This window comes from Cryptomeria japonica, chromosome 7 (genome assembly GCF_030272615.1).
Source record: "Cryptomeria japonica chromosome 7, Sugi_1.0, whole genome shotgun sequence".
Taxonomy (NCBI): domain Eukaryota; kingdom Viridiplantae; phylum Streptophyta; class Pinopsida; order Cupressales; family Cupressaceae; genus Cryptomeria; species Cryptomeria japonica.
Genome location: NC_081411.1, coordinates 180,643,133 through 180,664,296, shown reverse-complemented (window position 1 = coordinate 180,664,296; position 21,164 = coordinate 180,643,133). Strand labels below are relative to the sequence as shown.

At 32.3% G+C, this 21,164-nt stretch overlaps 1 protein-coding gene across 1 annotated transcript in view; it reads left to right on the top strand.

Annotated features, from left to right (window-relative positions):
- The window catches only part of LOC131048466 (endonuclease 2-like), a 196,687-nt gene that overhangs the window by 34,098 nt on the left and 141,425 nt on the right, over positions 1-21,164 (top strand). The window lies entirely within an intron of this gene.

Genomic DNA, 21,164 nt, shown 5'->3' with positions numbered 1-21,164 from the left:
TGGATTTACTAACGGGGCCCCATTCCTAAATAACCATTACTGTAAAAAAAAAGACAGATTGCATCAATTTACCACACTATCATTGAAATCCATACTGACAAACATTTTTTACATAATTTGGCAGTACTTTTTAATATTTTTGACACAAATTTTTGAAGAACTTAGTAAAAAGGTATTATTTTTTGAAGAGGAGTTTATAAAGATGGATTCTAAGCATTATAAAGATGGATTCTAAGCAACGTCAAAAGAAAAAAAAAGAAAAAAAGAGGACAATGACAGCGAACAAAATTCGAGCACAAAGAGAGGAGGTAAAATGCCAAAGAGATCAAAGATCACAACAATGACAATTGAATAACACTTCTAAAGCATCTAGTCTAGTTCCCATTGTAGATGAGACCATTGAATACATCATGATGGACGCAACAAATGTAGAACCAAACATGGGTATGACTGTTGATGCAATGTTCATGTGGATGCAAATCTTGGTATGTTTTTAAATCCCCAAGACTATGATGCCAATCAAAATGCTGATTTAAATGAAGCTGGATATAAATTTCATACACCAATATGAGAAGAAATAAAAATTTAAAATATTACACTACCCTCTCTGAAAGAAAATGAATGTAATTTGTTTACTATTGATAACAATGTGCTAGATAATCTTAATGTGTTAGTTTCTTGGAGACAAATTAGAACACATGCGAACAAATTATATAAACAATTTTTCTATAATAAAAAGTTAGGATTCCAATGTCAATTAATGCTACAATTAATAAAAATGTTAAAAATGCGTAAAGTCATGAAAAAAAAAGGTATTTATGCAAAACCAAAAAGAAAAGATGAATCATATAAGAAAGTTGTATCTATTGTTGCCAGTGCCATAAATTCTATCAGAAAAACAAGTCGATCTAAAGATAAGAATGCAACACGTAGAGTTATAATGACTACTATAGTTGACAAAATGATTGTTAGTAAAAGAATGTTAAGTGATATAAGTGGCTATTTGAACTTACATCGTAGAACCTTGTCAAGAGCAGCCAAAAGAAGAGACACAATTGAAATTGATTCACTAAACCATTGTTGGAGTTTTAGTGGTAGACTTCAAAGGTTGGACATGAAATTAAATGATGAAACTAAACAATTAATTGCAAAGTTTTGGCATGATAACACTAGAGTTTTATCAAATGCTAGAGATGTTTTAAAGTTGAGGGTGGGATAAAAAATCCATGATCCTCATCCAAAACATGTTCTTGACATGACTCAAACTGAATTCTTTAAAAAATTTAGTGATGAATCTGTGTTAATGAATTTATGAATTAGTCAAAGATCATTTAAAAAATAAAAACCCTAGTATGTTAAAATCGAAAAACAAAGAATACCTTGTTGTTGTAAAACTCATGTTCAGTTTCGTTACTATTATGATGTTTTTTGATATATAAGTTGTATGTTGCATGGTAATGATCTTGTGCAGGATTGTGGTGTTTATGTTCCACCTAAAACTTAAAAGATTTTATTAGAAGTTTATTTTGTAAAACACCTAATGAACAATTATTTCTTTCCAGTTCATGCATTTATGGCCTTTGCAATTTATGTGGGAACTATTCTTTGATAGGTGAATGTTTGCATGAACATGTTTCATCTGAGTTTGTGTCACAAATCGTATTCTTGATATGTGTATTTTAGAGATTTAATGTAGGTTTTTATGTATGCATTGAAATTAAAATAGATTTGAGCATTCAATTTAAAAGATAATTCAGATGTGAGGAAATATTGTATGCATTTTATTCATGCAATTGATATGTAATTCGATATCTAGTATTATGTAATTTGGGATTGTCAATACTAATGAATTATCAAGTACAAGTGATGCAGGAACATATGAACAAAGTCAAAGGCAAGAACATGACTCAAGTAGAGTTGTTTTTAACTAATGACTTCGATGGAATAGGGAATCTCACACACCATATTAGTGAAACTATGCATATACATTTATGTCTGCATTTATGAATGATTTTGAATCATGAATGAAATATTATGTTTTATTTGTCTAAAAAGGGAGAAAAATCGTTAATAATTTTAATTCTACGACCTAGCATACCATATATATAATGATTAATCATTTTGTTTATATAGATGCAAGTTAAATGGTAGACAACTTTGATTTTATCGATCACACATATTTCTCGTATATATATATTTTGAGGTGAATTTATAAATTTAATTTATACGATTATTGTCTTATGCTATAAAAATGATTATTCATAAAACATGTTTATGAATGTTGGCATATACGTAAATTGTGATTATATTATACAATTAAATGTCTAAGTTTAAATATTACAATATAAATTAAAGATAGTCGCATGTTTTATTGAAAGGTGGCAGTTTTTATTTGATAAGTGACTATGTCGCATGAACCATAGGGAGGTCGATTGGACTCAAGTCAATTTATACATTACCATAGGGTGGCCAAGCTAGTCAATAACTAATGATAAACTCAGAGCTAAGGACAACGATTACTATGAGTCGATATGTGGCATAAGCCCAACACATAGGCAACCATTAATGCAGAACTTGGAGGTTTTAGCATGGAAATCATGGCATGCAACATCTCAAACTAAAAGTAGACCCTTGGTTAACATTAACATGGAAGCTAAGGCATAAACCTGGAATTTTCAGCAAAGAACTTGCTCCAGACAAACATGTAAGTGTTTTTAATTATCGTTAAATTTGCTAACATGTCCATGGAGCGATAAATCTGCCATCACCCACATTAAGAACTACAGATTGACTTCTTCATCCCATGTAGATTGGAAGTCGACAATCAGTGGTGGCCCATAACTGCAGTAAAATATGCAAACAACTGCAAGGTATTAAAAGATAACAGGCACATGGTGCCATAATGGTAGGAGTTGAGTGATAGGAAACCAATGTAGAGGTAGTAATGCATAATAAATAGTAGGATATGCATCAAAAGATTCAATCTTTGATAGAAGTGGAGGTGTGAGAAGAATTTAAACATAGACTCAAGTAAAAGACTCCAAATCAATAACAATCACTGAGCCTCTAAATGGGGAGAGATCATAGGAAAAACTAGGATAAATAGAGATGGAAGATGGACATTCACAAGCAAGGAGAAATGATAGACTCATGAAGGAAAGAAGAGAATAGGAGAGGGAATAGAGAAGATACTCTTGTAATATCGAAGAAAGAGAGAAGAGAATTGTTTTTAAGAATAGAGTGATAGGATAGATTGGAGATAGATTTGCAAGCAAGGCGTAGTTCTATTTGGTGGAAGAGCGCCAGAAGTCTCACAAACCAGTTCAAGCTTACAAAGAGGTCAGAATTTCTTTTGATTTTGATTATTATTTGGAATAAGGAAGTGTGAAATTGGAAGTTTTAGATATAAAGTATGATTATTTATATGAAAGAAAATTCAAGCTTGTGTAACACCTTCTTTTGCAGTATATTTTATTTAGTCAAAAAAATCATTATGAAACTATATTACTCATGAAATTTTATTGTTTTTCCAAGTATGAAAGATTGTCTTCAATTAGATAAAATAGATAAAATAATGTTAGTAGGGTAAATGTTATTTCTATTCAAAAGATTGTATTCTCAATTGTATTTATGCTTGAGGAAACCAAGCCAGGGATAGGCTTGAGTTAGAAAGTTACCTTTCGGGACGGGTGTCAAATGTGGATTTTTAGAGAGAATAGTTGTTTTCTCCAACTATTTATTTACTGTGCATGGCATTATACTCAACCAAGTAATTATTTGAATTTTCCATAGGAATAAATGAAATTGTTTATTTTATGCTCTCTACCATATCCTTGAATGATAGTGAATGCTTGTTTCTTAGAATGAAGTAGAAAAATGAAAATGCATATACCATCTAGGCATGCACCAGATTCCCTCTTTCTTTTCAAATTCCTTGCTTAAAACAATTTGTGTAGGGTCGGGTATTCTTGATTGACCAAGAATTCTGAGGAAGCATAAGCTTCAAGGTTGGGCGAAAAAAGTGCCTGAATCTTGTGCTCATCTTCGTTCAAAGGACTGAAAGGAAGTGACTTAGAATGGAGATCGACGGATGCATCTCACCTTCACTTTTCTTGTATAAGCTTAAGGCAATATGAAAGCCTAAGTAGGGAATAAGGACTTATATGTTGAGAAATTTGTATTATTCATTTACATGATAATGATATATCTATGAATGTTTTTATATCCATATTTGATGTTTCCCTATATTTTGTATGAAATAGACTTAATGATTGAAATTTGAGTTTATTCATGAATAAAGAGTAGATTAGGTCTTATCCTTAATTTACATCTTTACATTTTGGTATCAGAGCATAGGTTTTATAACACTAGGACCTATGAGTCACTTCGGTAGATGAATTCAAAGATTAATAGCTTTATGTTGAAACATTATAGAAATGGTGCGTATTAAGCAGATAGCTCGAAAGTCTGTAGCTGGGTATGCCCATTAACTAAGGGTCAAGAAGGATCCTTAATCTCCTGTCAAGCTGGTTTTGGATGACGTCCCTTTTGAAGTGAAACCAGTTCCTGAAGAAAGTGTTCTGATAGAAAAAGACCCTACTAAATGTCTTACTGAGAAGACTATACCTGTAGAAGAAAAAGAGCCTGAGTTAGAATACTCACCTATAAATTGCCATAAGTTATGATGAATTCGAGGAATATATTCCTCTAAACGATAATGAATCTGAGGGATATACACCTTTGAGTGAGAGTGAATCTGAAGGTTATACTTCTTTAAGTTCTAGTGAGTCTGAATAATACACTCCCCTGACTCCTCCAAAAGAGTGATGTAATGTGTTATATCACTTCTATTATCAAAAAAATAAAGATGTCTTCCTTTCTATTATAAGTTGAGTTGAATATTATGTTTTTCTTGTAAGATTCCTATGATGATATATATATGTATTTTGACCCTAACTTATGTTATAAACTTGAATGAAGTGGATTTAAAAATTATCTAATATTGCCATATTATAATTTTATATTATTTCCCTATAGTAGTGAATACGGGTATTTAATCTCTTTAGTTATATTATAAGGCTAGATGTTAGGGAGCATGATAGAAGTTACAGAAGTCATAACATTGCAAATATGTTTCTTTTTTGCTAAGAAATATCAACATTTCCCTGATGCAGAATTGTTAAATAAAAATGGCCTGAAGAACCACAAGGGCTAGGCCTAGTAATGGGAATGAAAGGCTGGATCAAATCCTTGATCTACCTAATCAGAAAAGTGCAAGAATGAATGATCTCAAATAGGAGGTTTGAAGGGTCGGAGAAGTCTAACAAGAAGCCCCAAGGGTTGAGGAGCAACCAGATAACTAGGCCAGAATAGAAGAGCTAGCAAAAGATTTGAAAAGAATAGCCCCACCAAATTTTGATGGAAAAACTATTGGCGATGGTGCAGAGGCATGGGTAATTGAAATGGAGAAATATTTTGGTCTCTGTAAAATGTCAAATGAAACCAAGGTAGTTTGGGCTGCTTATTAGTTGTCTGGTGAAGTTGCTACTTGTTGGGACAACGAAAAGTCTAAAAGGAAAGTGCAACCAAGAGAGATCACTTGGGAATTGTTTTTGCAATCCTTCAGGAACAGATGGCTTCCTCAGTTATTCTTCGATAAGAAGATGACTAAATTTCAGAACCTAACTCAAGGTAATATGTCGGTAACACAATACTGGGAGAAGTTTACCAATCTCCTTAAGTATGTTCTGCAATACTAGATGGATGAAAGATTCCACATCTAGAAGTTCATTTTGGGTTTAAGAACCCATATAGGAGCAGAGGTGGATATCCATAATCCACTAACTATGGAGGAGGTATTTGAGAAAGTGACTAAGCAAGAGAAAAAGTTGCAGCAGTTGGGGAACTTCTGAAAGAATGTGAACAATCGACCAAATTTTGCGAATAGGAACTTCCAAAGGAATAATAATGGCAACAATTAGCAGATAAGAAATCTTAAGAGGGGACCCAATACTCAGGAAAGAGGAAGAGTGAATCAGGATGGAAACAAGAAAGCAAACAATAACACCAATGCTTGACAGAATGTGGATAGAGGAAGGTTAGGTGGCCATCTTGGACCTAGGGATGGGTGTTATAATTATGGAGGGAGTCATTACACCTCTAATTGTCCACAATGTACCCCTGCATAGAGAGGAGCATATCAGCAAGGAGCCCCTCAACATCAGATTCACACTACAATCGACAATCATCAAGTTGATTTCCAAGACGCACCTATTCAGATGACGGGTAAGCTCTTTGGACAATCAGTTTCTATTTTAATAGATACAAGAGCTACTAAATGTTTTATTGATCCAAGCGTAGTTTCTAGAATATCTATTAAACCTAGTTATATTTTAAATTTATGGATGGTTCAATATGGAAATCGAGTAGAAAGGAGGGTAGATACTTGTCTATTTTGCAGTGAATTAGAACTTCCTAGTTTCCAAACCCAAGTTAACCTTTATGTTGCACCACTAGGATCATATGATGTGATCTTAGGTATCAGTTGGTTGACTGAACATAAAGCAATAGTTAACTATGAAGATAAGGTCGTTAGTTGCATTGATGATTTAGGGAATTTCGTTGAAATTTTTGGGTCTCAAAATCCTCTTGAATTAAGATACATTTTGGCAATGCAACTCAAGAAGGCCCAAAGAAAAGGATGTTCCATCATTTCCATCATGGTTAATGATTTGAATAATGTAGAGAAAATTCCTAAAGATTATCCTATCCTTGCAGAGTTTCTAGATGTCTATCCAGAAGATCTTACCAGGTTACCAGCTAAGAGAGAGTTCAATTTTTCTATAGAACTCTTACCTAGAACAAAGTTGCAATCTAAGGCTCCATATAGAATGACAACAACAAAACTATATGAGCTTAAGACTCAATTGCAAGAGTTTTTTAGGCAAGGTTTTATTAGACCAAGTGTATCCCCATGGCATGCACCGGTGATCTTTGTAAAGAAGAAAGATGGTACTTTGAGGTTATGCATTGATTATAAGATGTTGAACAAAGTAACTATAAAAAAAAGATATCCTCTACCAAGGATAGATGAATTATTTGATCAAATGAAGGGTGCATCTATATTCTCCAAGATTGATCTTTGATCCGGATATCATCAGTTAAGGATTAAGGATGAAGGCATTCCTAAAACTGCATTCCAAACAAGGTATGGGCACTATGAATTCACAGTTGTACCATTTGGTTTAACTAATGCCCCAACAACATTCATGAACCTCATGAACAGTATTTTTAGAGAATACTTGGATGATTTTGTTTTAATCTGCATTGATGACATATTGATCTATTCATAGAATGAAGAAGAACATAAGAAGCACCTGAGGATAGTTTTGTAATGATTGAGAGATCGTAAGTTTTACGAGAAATTCTCTAAGTGTGCCTTCTTCCAGAAAAAGGTACAATACTTAGGCCATGTCATATCTACTAAAGGAATTTCAGTTGATCCTGCGAAGATAGAAGCAATAGTAGAATGAAAAACACCTAAGAATGTTTCTAAAGTCAAGAGTTTTATGGGACTTGCAGCATATTATAGAAAATATGTGGAAAGGTTTTCCAGGATAGCAACACCAATTACCTCACTTCAGAAAAAGGAAAAAAGGTTTGAATGGACTGAGAAGTGTGAGGAATCATTTCAACTCCTAAAGCAGAAATTAAAAACAACACCAGTATTAACTATACCAGATCCCAATGGACATTTTGTAGTAATTACAGATGCCTCGGGTGAAGGTGTGGGAGCAGTGTTGATGCAAGAAGGAAAGGTGGTTGCATTTAAATCATGAAAGCTAAAGCAATATGAGATGAATTATGCTCTGCATGATTTATAACTTCTAGCTATTGTGCATGCATTGCAAATGTGGAGGCATTACCTTTTAGGGAAGCCTTTTGAGCTAAAAATAGATCATTTAGGATTGAAGTATATTTTAACACAACCTAACCTAAATGCAAGACAAAGAAGGTGGCTTGAATTTCTAAGTGAGTATGACTTTGGTATTGAATATATCAAAGGGAAAGAAAATAGAGCAGTTGATGCTCTCAGCAGAAGAAGACACCTATCTGCTCTGGTTATAACAAAGACAAACTTGAAGCAACAAGTTTTGCAGAATCTTCTAGAAGATGAACATTATCTAAGAGTTAAACAAGCCTTGGAAAGAGACTCTTCAGATCATTGTTATGATGGATATGAGATAGAACTAGAGGTTATTTTGAGGTACCAAGGAAGGATGTACATACTCGAAGGGGGAGAGTTGAGGATGTTGATATTACATGAGATGCACAATACACCTTATTTAGGAAACCCTGGAATAACAAAGATGGTAGCTGATCTAAAATCCTTGTATTTCTGGCCTAGACTCAGAAAAGAAGTGTTGAGTATGTAGAACAATGTTTGGAATGTCAAAGAGTAAAAGCTAAACATGTTCATCCAGCAAGACTTCTATTCCAACATGTTATACCAGAATACAAGTGGCGGGTAATTAGTATGGATTTTATCCAAGGATTACCAATGAGAAAGAATAAACATGACACTATCTTAGTAGTGGTGGATAAGTTGACTAAATTTGCACATTTCATACCTGGGAATCTCAAAGATGGATCATTTGTTCTTGCCAAGAAATTTGTGCAAGAAATTTTTTGGTTACATGGTGTTCCAGAAACCATAATATCTGATAGGGATACCAAGATGACTTCTAGATTTTGGACAACATTGAATGCAGCATTGGGAACAAGGCTAAATTTTAGCTCAGCATATCATCCTCAGACTGACAGCCAAACAGAAAGGGTTAATCAGGTAGTGGAGGATCTTTTGAGAATATATTTCATGGATCAGCAGTACAAATGGGAGGAGTAATTGCCCTTAGTTGAATTTTCTTATAACAACTCCTTTCATGCATCATTAGGGATGGCGCCTTTTGAAGCACTCTATGGACGAAAGTGTCACACACTTATTAGTTGGGATAGACTAGAGGATAGGATCATTATTGGTCTTGAATTACTTAAGGAAATGGATGAGAAAATGGCATTGATAAAGAGTAGGTTGAAGGAAGCAAGTGACTGACATAAGAGCTATGCAGACCGAAATAGAACTTACAGACAATTTGCTGCAGGAGATAAAGTCTTTTTGAGAGTCAAGCCTCATAAAATCTCTATCTCATTTGGAAAATCATCAAAATTGGCTCCAAGATATGTGGGACCCTTTGATGTATTTGAGGTTATCAATCCAGTTGCTTATATATTAGCTTTACCCCTGCTCTAGCTCGGATCCATAATGTGTTTCATGTTTCTTTATTGAAACCTTACCATGTTGATGCATATCATATTCTTGATTGGCAATCTTTATAGGTTCAGGATCCAGGGGTCATGATGGTGGAGCCCATTTGAATCCTAGATTAGCATAGTGTGAAGCTACGTAGCAGAGATTTCACTCAGTATAAGGTTCAGTGGGACCAATATTCTGAGGATAGTGCTAAATGGGAGGATGCTGAGATGATTGACCATCATTTTCCTCATTTGCTTTCTTAGGAAATAACTGCTATTTATTTTGGATATCTTTGAAACAATGATTTAAATTTTATGATGTAAACTTTGATAGCATGTGAACTATTAGTATTATTATTTGAAATTTGATGTATGGTTGACATTTTATGAGATATTATTGTTATGTGAGTGTTGATGAGTAGCAAGGCATCAAGATGATGTCTCTTCCAAGAGGGGAAGGATTTCACGAATCGTATTCTTAATATGTGTATTTCAGAGATTTAATGTAGGTTTTTATGTATGCATTGAAATTAAAATAGATTTGAGAATTCAATTTAAAAGATAATTCAGATGTGAGGAAATATTGTATGCATTTTATTCATGCAAATGATATGTAATTCAATATCTAGTATTATTTAATTTGGGATTGTCAATTCTAATGAATTATCGAGTGCAAGTGATGCAGGAATGGGAGAACAAAGTTGAAGGTGAGAACATGACTCAGGTAGAGTTGTTTTTAAGTAATGACTTCTATGGAATAGGGAATCTCACACACCACATTAGTAAAATTATGCATATACATTTGTGTCTACATTTATGAATGATTTTGAATCATGAATGAAATATTATGTTTTATTTGTCTAAAAAGGGTGAAAAATCATTAATAATTTGAATTCTCTAACCTAGTGTACCATATATAGAATGATTAATTGTTTTGTTTATATAGATGCAAGTTAAATGGTCGACAACTTTGATTTTATCGATCGCACATATTTTCGCATGTATATATTTTGAGATGAATTTTTAAATTTAATTTATACGATTATTATCTTATGCTATAAAAATGATTATTCATTAAACATGTTTATGAATATTGGCATATATGTAAATTATGGTTATATATTATAACATTAAAGGTCTAAGTTTAAATATTACAATGTAAATTAAAGATAGTTGCATGTTTTATTGAAAGGTGGCGGTTTTTATTTCATAAACGACTATGTCGCATGAACCATAGGGAGGCCGATTAGACTGAGGTCAATTTATACATTACCATAGGGTGGCCAAGCTAGTCAATCACTAACGATAAACTTAGAGCTAAGGACAACGATTACTATGAGTTGATATGTGGCATAAGACCAACATGTAGACAACCATTAATGTAGAATTTGGAGGTTTTAGAGTGGAAATCATGGCATGCAACATCTCAAACTAAACGTAGACCCTTGGTTAACATTAACGTGGATGCTAAGGCGTAGACCTGGCAGTTTCAACAAAGAAATCACTCCAAACAAATGTGTAAGTTTTTGTAATTATCGTTAACTTTGCTAACATGTCCATGGAGCGATAAATCTACCATCACCCACATTAAGAACTATAGATTGACTTCTTCATCCCATGCAGATTGGAAGTCAACAATCAGTGGTGGCCCATAACTATAGTAAAAGATGCAAACAACTGCATAAAAAGATAACATGCATGTGGTGCCATAATGGTAGGAGTTGAGCAATAGGAAACCAATGCAGAGGTAATCATGCATAATAAACAATAGGATATGCATCAAAAGATTCCATCTCTGATAGACTTTGAGGTGTGAGAATAATTTAAACATAGACTCAAGTAGAAGACTCCAAATCAATAACAATCACCAAGCCTCTAAATGGGGAGAGATCATAGGAAAAACTAGGATAAATAGAGATGGAAGATAGGAAGATGGACATTCACAAGCAAGGAGAAATGATAGACTCACGAAGGAAAGAAGAGAATAGGAGAGGTAATAGAGAAGATACTCTTATATTATCGAAGAAAGAGAGAAGAGAATTTTTTTTAAGAATAGATTGATAGGATAGATTGGAGATAGATTTGCAAGAAAGGCGTAGTTCTATTTGGCGGAAGAGCATCAAAAGTCTCACAAACCAATTCAAGCTTACAAAGAGGTTAGAATTTCTTTTGATTTTGATCATTATTTTGAATAAGGAAGTGTGAAATTAGAAGTTTTAGATATAAAGTATGATTATTTATATGAAGTAAAATTCATGCTTGTGTAACACCTTCTTTTGCATTATATTTTATTTAGTCAAAAAATTGAATATGAAACTATATTGCTCATGAAATTTTATTGTTTTTCCAAGTATGAAAGATTGTCTTCAATTAGATAAAATAGATAAAATAATGTTAGTAGGGTAAATGTTATTTCTATTCAAAAGATTGTATTCTCAATTGTATTTATGTTTGAGGGAACCAAGCTAGGGATACGCTTGAGTTAGAAAGTTACCTTTTGAGATGGGTGCTGAATGTGGATTTTTAGAGAGAATAGTTGCTTTTTCCAACTTTATTTGTTGTGCATGGCATTATACTCGACCAAGTAATTGTTTGAATTTTCCATAGGAATAAATGGAATTATTTATTTTATGCTCTCTACCATATCCTTGAATGATAGTGAATGCTTGTTTCTTAGAATGAAGTAGAAAAATGAAAATGCATATATCATCTAGGCATGCACCAGATTCTCTCTTGCTTTTTGAATTCCTTGGTTAAAATAATTCGTGCAGGGTCGGGTATTCTTGATTGACCAAGAATTTTGGGGAAGTGTAAGCTTCAAGGTTGGGTGGAAAAGGTGCCTAAATCTTGTTCTCGTCTTTTTTCAAAGGACTGAAAGGAAGTGACTCAAAATGGAGATCGACAGATGCATCTCACCTTCACTTTTCTTGTATAAGCTTAAGGCAATATGAAAGCCTAAGTAGGGAATAAGGACTTATATGTTGAGAAATTTGTATTATTGATTTACATGATAGTGATATATCTATGAATGTTTTTATATCCATATTTGATGTTTCCCTATATTTTGTATGAAATAGACTTAATGATTGAAATTTGAGTTTATTTATGAATAAAGAGTAGATTAGGTCTTATCCTTAATTTACGTCTTTACAGTTTGGACAAAAAATGGTTGATGTTAGGAGATTTAAAAATCTAGAATACCCTCTAAATGATGGAAAGATGGGGAAACATTTAGAATTGATTACAGAACAGAATAGTGTGAATGCATTTATCAGTGGGTTTAAAAGTCATATTGTTCCAAAATATGTGAAACATTCCCAACATGCCTGATGGCTTGATGAACAATTTTGCATATGCAAGAACACTTTTCCAATTGGAACAATAGTATCAGTTGTGGATTTTGCAGAAAATTATACTCTAAAACCACAAGAGGAAACTCAATCACAATACTATAACTCAGTGCAAGTGGCCATATTTGTGCACATTATATATAGACTATGACCATGACAGTATAGAAGATAACAAATTTTTTTTGAGGGAGTATCATTACTATGTTAGTGATAATTGATTACACTCTTCAAAGTTTGTCCAACATTGTTTTGAGGTATTTCATGATAATCTTAAGGAAAGAGAAATTGACATGAAACAACAACATATGATATGGTCAGATAACTGCACTGGACAATTCAAAAATGCAAGAAAGTTTTATTGGCTATGCAAAGTTCACAAGATAACCAATGTCCAACATTTATGGAGCCTTTTTGAAGTGGGAGATGGTAAAGGGGAACATGATGGAGCTAGTGCTTGTGTAAAAAGAGCTATTGCTAGAGAACAATTGAAATTCGAGGATGCAACAAAATTCAGATATGCTCGTGCAATTGTAGATTGGTGCAATTCAAAGTTTTCAAAATGATCAACTGAAAACTCTGCAATTCAAGTTTCTTCTGGCTGATAAAGGAAGATACTATTCCTATTCGGTATGATTGTAATACCATCATTGGATCAGCTAAATGGCATTCGTTTAAGACTTCTAATTCAAACACATGGACTATGTTCATGAGGCAGCTTGCTTACTTTTGTCAGTTTTGTGTTTCCAGAGATTGGGAATTTTGTGAGAATAAAGAATGGGTTGAAGAATGGCAACAAAGATCATTGACACCCATAGATGCAAATGATCTGCATGAAAGAACTGATGAAGATATGGATTAGATGTTTGCATCAAATGACTATGATTGCATTTCAGATCTTATACAACAAGGTAAAATTGTTTTTGAAATTTGTTTTGATTTATTAAATAGTACATATATATGAAATCTTATAGTGTATATTTTTGTTTTTATTTCATATTAAATATTAAAATAAAAAAAAATTGTGCACAGGACATGTCTATGTTGTTGTTGCACCAGAGGACAATGAAGAGGGGACAAATTATTGGTTGGCTCAATGTGTAGAGCCAAAACATAAGCTAACCACTCCTCGAGTAGATGATGATGGTTATGACTATCCAACAAGATCTGTGGTTGTTGTTGGCACTTGGCTACGCAAATATCTAACAAGAAAGAATGGATTGCCTGCATTTGAAGATTATGAATTAGAGAAGAAGATTATACATTACTTGCATTTGGTAGTGGCAACTAATATAAAATTGGATAGATATCATGGCATGCCTACTAATAAACAATTATGGACTCTGTCTATGGAAGAGCACAAGACAATTATAGATGCTTTGCAAAAGAGAGAGGATGTAGATGGTATAACAGAATGAATATCAAGTAAGTTATAATTTGAACCCTTAATCTACCTCCCTTCTAAAAGTTGTGATTCATATTTTATATAGCATTTTAAATCATGCATCATAATTATAAAATCTAATCTAGTAATTTTGTTTCAGGTCTACCACAAGTAGAAGGCATCAATGAAAACAAAGTTATTTGTGCATACTTTATGTTGTATTTGAAATTCAATGCATCCTCATTATAAAAACTAATCATATGTGTTTTTTTTTCATGTCTCTCAGAGTAGACTTGGCCTCAATGACTACTATTGTTTGTGCATACTTTATGATGTATTTTGAGAGACTATTTATTTTATTTTAGATAGGTATTCTTGATTACATTTTGTGTAATATACATAAATGAGAGACTATTGGTCAAATTTATGAATGAGATAATTATGTTTTAATCAAGTTCTATTCAATATATTTGTTTTGATACTTTTCTCTTATCATCATTATTATTGTAATGGTAATTATATATTTGATTATATATTTTTCTTATCTATGATGATTAATACTTTTTAATTTAGAATATGTTATAATTATAAGATATGTTTCGATACTTAGTTGATGATGTACACCTTTAGTTTATCTAATCACAAGAACTATTTAAATAAAATTCCAAAAATAAAATTACAAGTCCACATAATCCATATAAAGTTATTTAAGAACAACTTCCATAAATAAAATTTCAAGTCCACATAATCCATATATATATCTGGATGGTAACATGATGAACTCAACATAATATCTAATGTGCACAAAATATATAAAGTATGCACAAAATATATATGATCTAGTCCTATTATACAACTATCCATATATATAAATTATGTGCACGTGTAAACAAATGTGTAACATAAAAAAGTACATATCATATAAAAAAGTACATGTACATCATATTAGAGCCAAATAAACAGTAAAATCTAAGTGCTATCATCTATAACATCTCGTGGTCTCTTCTTCCCAGGATGTGGTCTAGATCCACCCATCTCATGTTGTACAAGGAAAAAATAATATTAAAAAACTTGAAATTAACTATTAAAATAATCATTTATCAAATATAGTTGGAATTCATAAATTAAGTTACAAACTTACCATATGCTCATCAGATCCTCTAGCAGTATCAACACCAAATGTAGTGCTACCTAACTCCTATACAAGGTCAAATTCAAAGTGTCCAATTAAATCTTAAATTAAGAGTCAAAATAATATCAAATTAAGTATTACATATTAATACCTCAAAGGATGTCGATGTGCATTCAAATTGGCTCTGATAAAAATTATGAGGATAACCTATCCTAATAGTAGTGTCCAATTGCAAACATGCATTTAATGAAATCATATTTAGTGAACATATATATGTGTACTAAATAATTTCAAGTTAAGTTACAATGTTGTAAGAGTTCAAATTTAATTTATGAATTCTAAGATACATACCACAGATGGTATCACAATAGTCACACCCTCTTCTCGATGTGATGTAGAGGGTCCCTCATGACCTGAATCCTGGAGAAAGAAGTATTCAATGTATCAACATGAAAATTTATATAGTATATGATGATAACATATTAACTTAAAAAGATAATACAATGTCTAGATAGAAATTTATACTGTACCCCATAAGGTGTGCCGAGTTGTGTTCCAATAGATGCAATATTGACTCTAATATTAGGTGTAGTGCTTATCTACATAAACCAAATTTATTTAATGAAGTATTAGATTGTATAAAAAAAAGACATGCACTTAATTTATACCTATATTTAATGAAGTATTTAAAGATTGACATGTACATGTATATATATCTATACCTAGTCAAGATGATCATTAGAACAAAGAAAATCCATATATGATGTCATTACACTATCATATGTTGCATCATGCTTAGTTGGAACTAAAGTAGATCTTGGATCAGCTATAGGACCTACACATGTCTCATGACAACTCGAACACATATGTGGTATCCATCGAGGAGCGGATGCCATGTGAGCAGCTTGCTCACTCAGGTTACCTATGAGGGAAGTGAAAGCATCTAATGTCAAAATGAATGATGTATTTTGCACATTTGCAGGAATCGATGGAGCAACAAGTGGAACTATGGCTGGATCTAGTAGGGGATTATTACTCTGTGCCCCTAATCTATGTTGTGGCATTCCATGACCAACACCCTGGAATGACTTAATATCAAAATAATTTGGTTTTTTTTTTGCATTACAAACTCATAGTATAATTTCTTCAAAAAATAAAAAGGGACCTCATAATTACAATGTGGTGGATAATAAAAAACTATCCACCATCTATCCCAAAAGTGTAGCCATTTCTGGATGCACACACCACCTAATTGAAATTCTTTTCTAGTTAGGTTGCATTGGTTCTCTTGTTTTTGGGTTAAGAAAATATGGACATAAATGAGATTTGGTTATTTTGAGATCAGTGATTTACCTATAAGTTAAACCATCGGCATAAAAATCACACAACTCTTGTCGTCATCTATGAAATTGATCTAATTGAGAATCAACAAATCTAACTAACTCGACAACAATTTGCATTGATTTTGCAAACTCTAGAAGATGGGGTGGCGTGATTGGCTCATTTTGGATAGCAGTAATATTTTTTTCAATCACTTGTAGGTTTTCATTAATTCTTTCTCTTAAACGAATTTCATCCAATCTAGGGGGTGGAGGTAGAGGTGGTGGTGGTGGTGGTGGTGGTGGTGGAGGTGGAGGTGGAGGTGGAGGAGGTTGCGGTGGGGGATTTTCACCTAATAGTTCATCTATGTTAAAGACATCCATGATAACAAATATCTCCTGCATATATAAAGATATACATGAATTATATACAACTCTATGTCAAAGAAGAATCTATTTTAGTTTTTAAAAAAACATTTATAAATAGTAACATTTCTATGTTATTGAATGAGATACACATGAAATATAATATAATATTGAACTTAAAAAAATATACATGTACATACTATTGAATCTTTAAATATAAAATTTGTGCACAAAACTTAATAAAAACTTTCAATGAAACTTCATAAATCTATTATATATTCAATTTAATGAATTCATTTCTTGTAAAATGCATCAACTATTAAAATCAATATAAAATATTTCATACATAAGATCAATAAAGAAGTGGGAAATAAGATGATCCTCCTTAGTGTAAGAATATATAAGGATTGATGATAAGTGCTTAAAATAAGATATTGAAATGTAAGATCATTATGCTCTATAAACCAAGATATGATCATAAGATCATGCAAGATAATAGCAATACAATATCATCATGTGAGGCACAATCATATGATACTAAGATGCAAAAATGTGTGATCAAATAGTGATAATCTATTATATTCTCTAGAATAATAGGCATGACAATAAAGGATTGTAAATAGCATGCTCTTGTTGAAAAAATAAAATAATGATGATAAGTCATTGATGAAAAATAATAAATAACATATTTTTAATAACTAGACATAAGAGTAAGAGATCATATAGACCTAATTATTAGTATACCTAGATATAATTATATATAAATGGAAGGATATACAAAAATGATCTAAAGTGATAAATTGCCCAATGTATGAACATAAGATAATACTTTAAGAAGATAGATTAACCAATATACAAACATAAGATAATGCTTTAATAAGATTAAAAAAAACACTATATGAACATATGTGAAGCAAATAGTCTTGAAGATCATAAGATAGAACAAAGATTAAAGTATAAGACATAAATAACTATGGGAAATTAGTAGTTATTAATAAAGATTAGATAATTGAAAATAGGAGATAAAACATATGAAGTAAAAGTAGGATTAAAAAAGGAAATCAAGTCAGAAAATATTAAACATGCCCTACAAGTGGGGTAATAGAATATGAAGTAAACATAAAAGATTAAATTATGTGATATCTAGTGGTTTCTCCTTTATTTTATGTGTCACCTCAATGTGTACATTCACTTTGTTGGTGCATCATTATTTTCTTGCATTTAGCTAACTATTGTATTGCATATTTGCACCTAGGATATGATAAGACTACTTGGGTAGATATCTACCTAGGTAGGCATCACATGTTCAACTCATGCTCCCTACTTTGGTAGAGATTTGGATATATGTTACTCATCTTCTAAATTTTTTTGTAAGAGTTCTCTGTAAATAGGATTTTATATAGTATAATTTTCCTAAAACATGTCTCAAAATGATTAAAACACTTGAATCAAGGTCAAAAACTAGGAATGTGAGATACATGATATGGATGATGACAAGGATGGTTGAGAATAAAGAGAATTTGAATGGATTATGGTATACTCCTAAGTGTAGGGTACTTTTAAAAAATAGATCATACATGATGCAAGAATTTGGTCTTCATCATGGTACTTGTCCAAGGTGTCATAAGAATGGTTTTCACCCATGAATAAAAAAATTATGTTTACTTTTCTCTCTTTTTTAATTTTTATGCAAGACCAAATCCTTTAGGTGTGGATATGTTAAATGATACACAAGATATTTATAAGTTTTTAAAAATCCTAGCCAAAAAATATAGGACACCAACTATGGACCTATTATGCAATGTCATGATATAATAGGACCAACTATGATAGGACCAACTATGGACCTATTATGCAATGTCATGGCATAATAGGTCCATAATTAGTCCTATCATACTAAGTAAACATGTCAAATTAGCATAGTTTCAGTGTTGGAGATGAATTAGATGATGAAGTTGGCAATTCAAGAAAATCATGTCATGTTGTGGCTTAATAGGTCCTATTATGGACCTATTATGCCATGGCATGATATAATAGGACCAACTATGGACCTATTATGCAATGTCATGGCATAATAGGACATATTATGCCATCATGGCATAACAGGTCCATAATTGGTCCTATCATACTAAGTAAACATGTCGAATTAGCATAGTTTCAGTGTTGGAGATGAAATAGATGATGAAGTTGGCAATTCAAGAAAATCATGTCATGTTGTGGCTTAATGGGTCTTATTATGGACCTGTTATGCCATGATGGCATAATAGGTGGACTATTATGCAATGTCATGGCATAATAGGACCTATTATGTCATGATGGCATAATACGTCCTATTATGCCATGACATTGCATAATAGGTCCATAGTAATATGTCCTATTATGCCATGACATTGCATAATAGGTCCATAATTGGTCCATAATTGGTCCTATCATACTAAGTAAACATGTCGAATTAGCATAGTTTCAATGTTGGAGATGAATTAGATGATGAAGTTGGCAATTCGAGAAACTCATGTCATGTTGTGGCTTAATAGGTCATATTATGGACCTATTATGCCATGATGGCATAATAGGTGGACTATTATGCAATGTCATGGCATAATAGGACCTATTATGTCATGATGGCATAATAGGTCCTGTTATGCCATGACATGATATAATAGGACCAACTATGGACCCATTATGCAAGGTCATGGCATAATAGGATATATTATGCCATCATGGAATAATGTGTCCTATTATGCCATGACATGGCATAATGTGTCCATAATTGGTCCTTTTATACTATCACATGACATAATAGGACCATAATAGGACCTTTATGCCATGACATGGCATAAACCTAAGCCTAAACTTTGATATCTAAAATTTGAAGAGTAATGTTAATTACTTTTAAGGTTATACTAATAGTGGTAACTTTTGTATTGCCTAATGAGGATTAAGAACAATTTTGGTACATATGTTCAATTTAAGGAATTGGAATGGTAGCTTGCTAGAAGTGGTTAAATTTTTTCATTTTGATTATGTTTCGATTTTCGTTTTGATTTCCATTTAGTTTTGTTTTTGTTTCGATTTCATTTTTATTTTATTTTTGTTTCGATTTCATTTTTGTTTTTGTTTTGATGTTTTTGAGATATCTAATTTGATATTTTGTTTTGTTAACTATCTAGGTTTGGTTTTGATTTGTAAATTTGTTGATTAGGGTTTAGGGTTAACTGTTGAAGCATATTTCAGATCAAAATCAAGAATTTACAAATGTAAAAACAAATTTATTTATAGGCTACTTTAAAAAAAACTAAAATAATACCAAAAAAATCTAAATAATACACAAAAAGTAGGAAAAATATACAAGAAAATTATGAAATGTGAAAATAGATGATTGAATGTGTACCTGGGATAGTGGTGGAGGCTTGAAATGGAATCCACAGCATGGGGGCCCATTTTTGATCTCCTCTTCTCACTTCACTATCAGGGTGCCAATGAAAAAATTCACCCAAAAAAAAGGGTAAAATACGATTTACAAACGGGGGCCCATTTTTTACAAACGGGCCCCCGTTTTGTCTAAAAGCGGGGCCCCATTTTAGAACAAAATGGAGGGCCATTTATTTTAGCTTCGGTGTTAGTTAGATGAGATGGGGGGGTGAATCAGATAAACTCACAATACAATGATCTATCCAGATTCAACCTCGGTAGAACTTACTTGACATACAACTATGACTGTAAATCATTCAAACTCATAAACTGATAAACTTGAAACATCAAAACACATTTAACACCAGATTTAATGTGGAAACCCAAATAGGGAAAAGTCATTGTGGAATTTCGGACCCACTAAGAAAATATACTCTTCTAGAGTATGCTTGGTTAAAAGCCAATCCTGTTAAAGATTACATAAACAAATTTTGCTCGATGTGACCCAGTCAAGGGATTTCCCTCAGATCTATCAGAATCTTGCACTTTTTTAGAAGTGACCTTGTCAAAGGATTTCAAACACTCATTCAGAATGTTACCTTGCTAGAGGATTTACAAATAATACTATTAGGTCCACTCGGTTAACAGATTTCCTGTCACTTACAACAATAAATAATAGTAATAAAATGTATCTGCAACTTCACATCTAAAATGTTAAAGTAGACTCTATGTGCTCAAAATAATCTTGTCAAAAGACTTATCTTCCTCCTTGTTGGGCTTCTCAATCTATTCTTCAATCAGATCTTCAATCTTTTGTACTCGATAATCACCTCTGTAGTATCATTGCTCTTCTATTTGCCCACATTGTGTGTTCATCAACTTTTCCTTTTTTA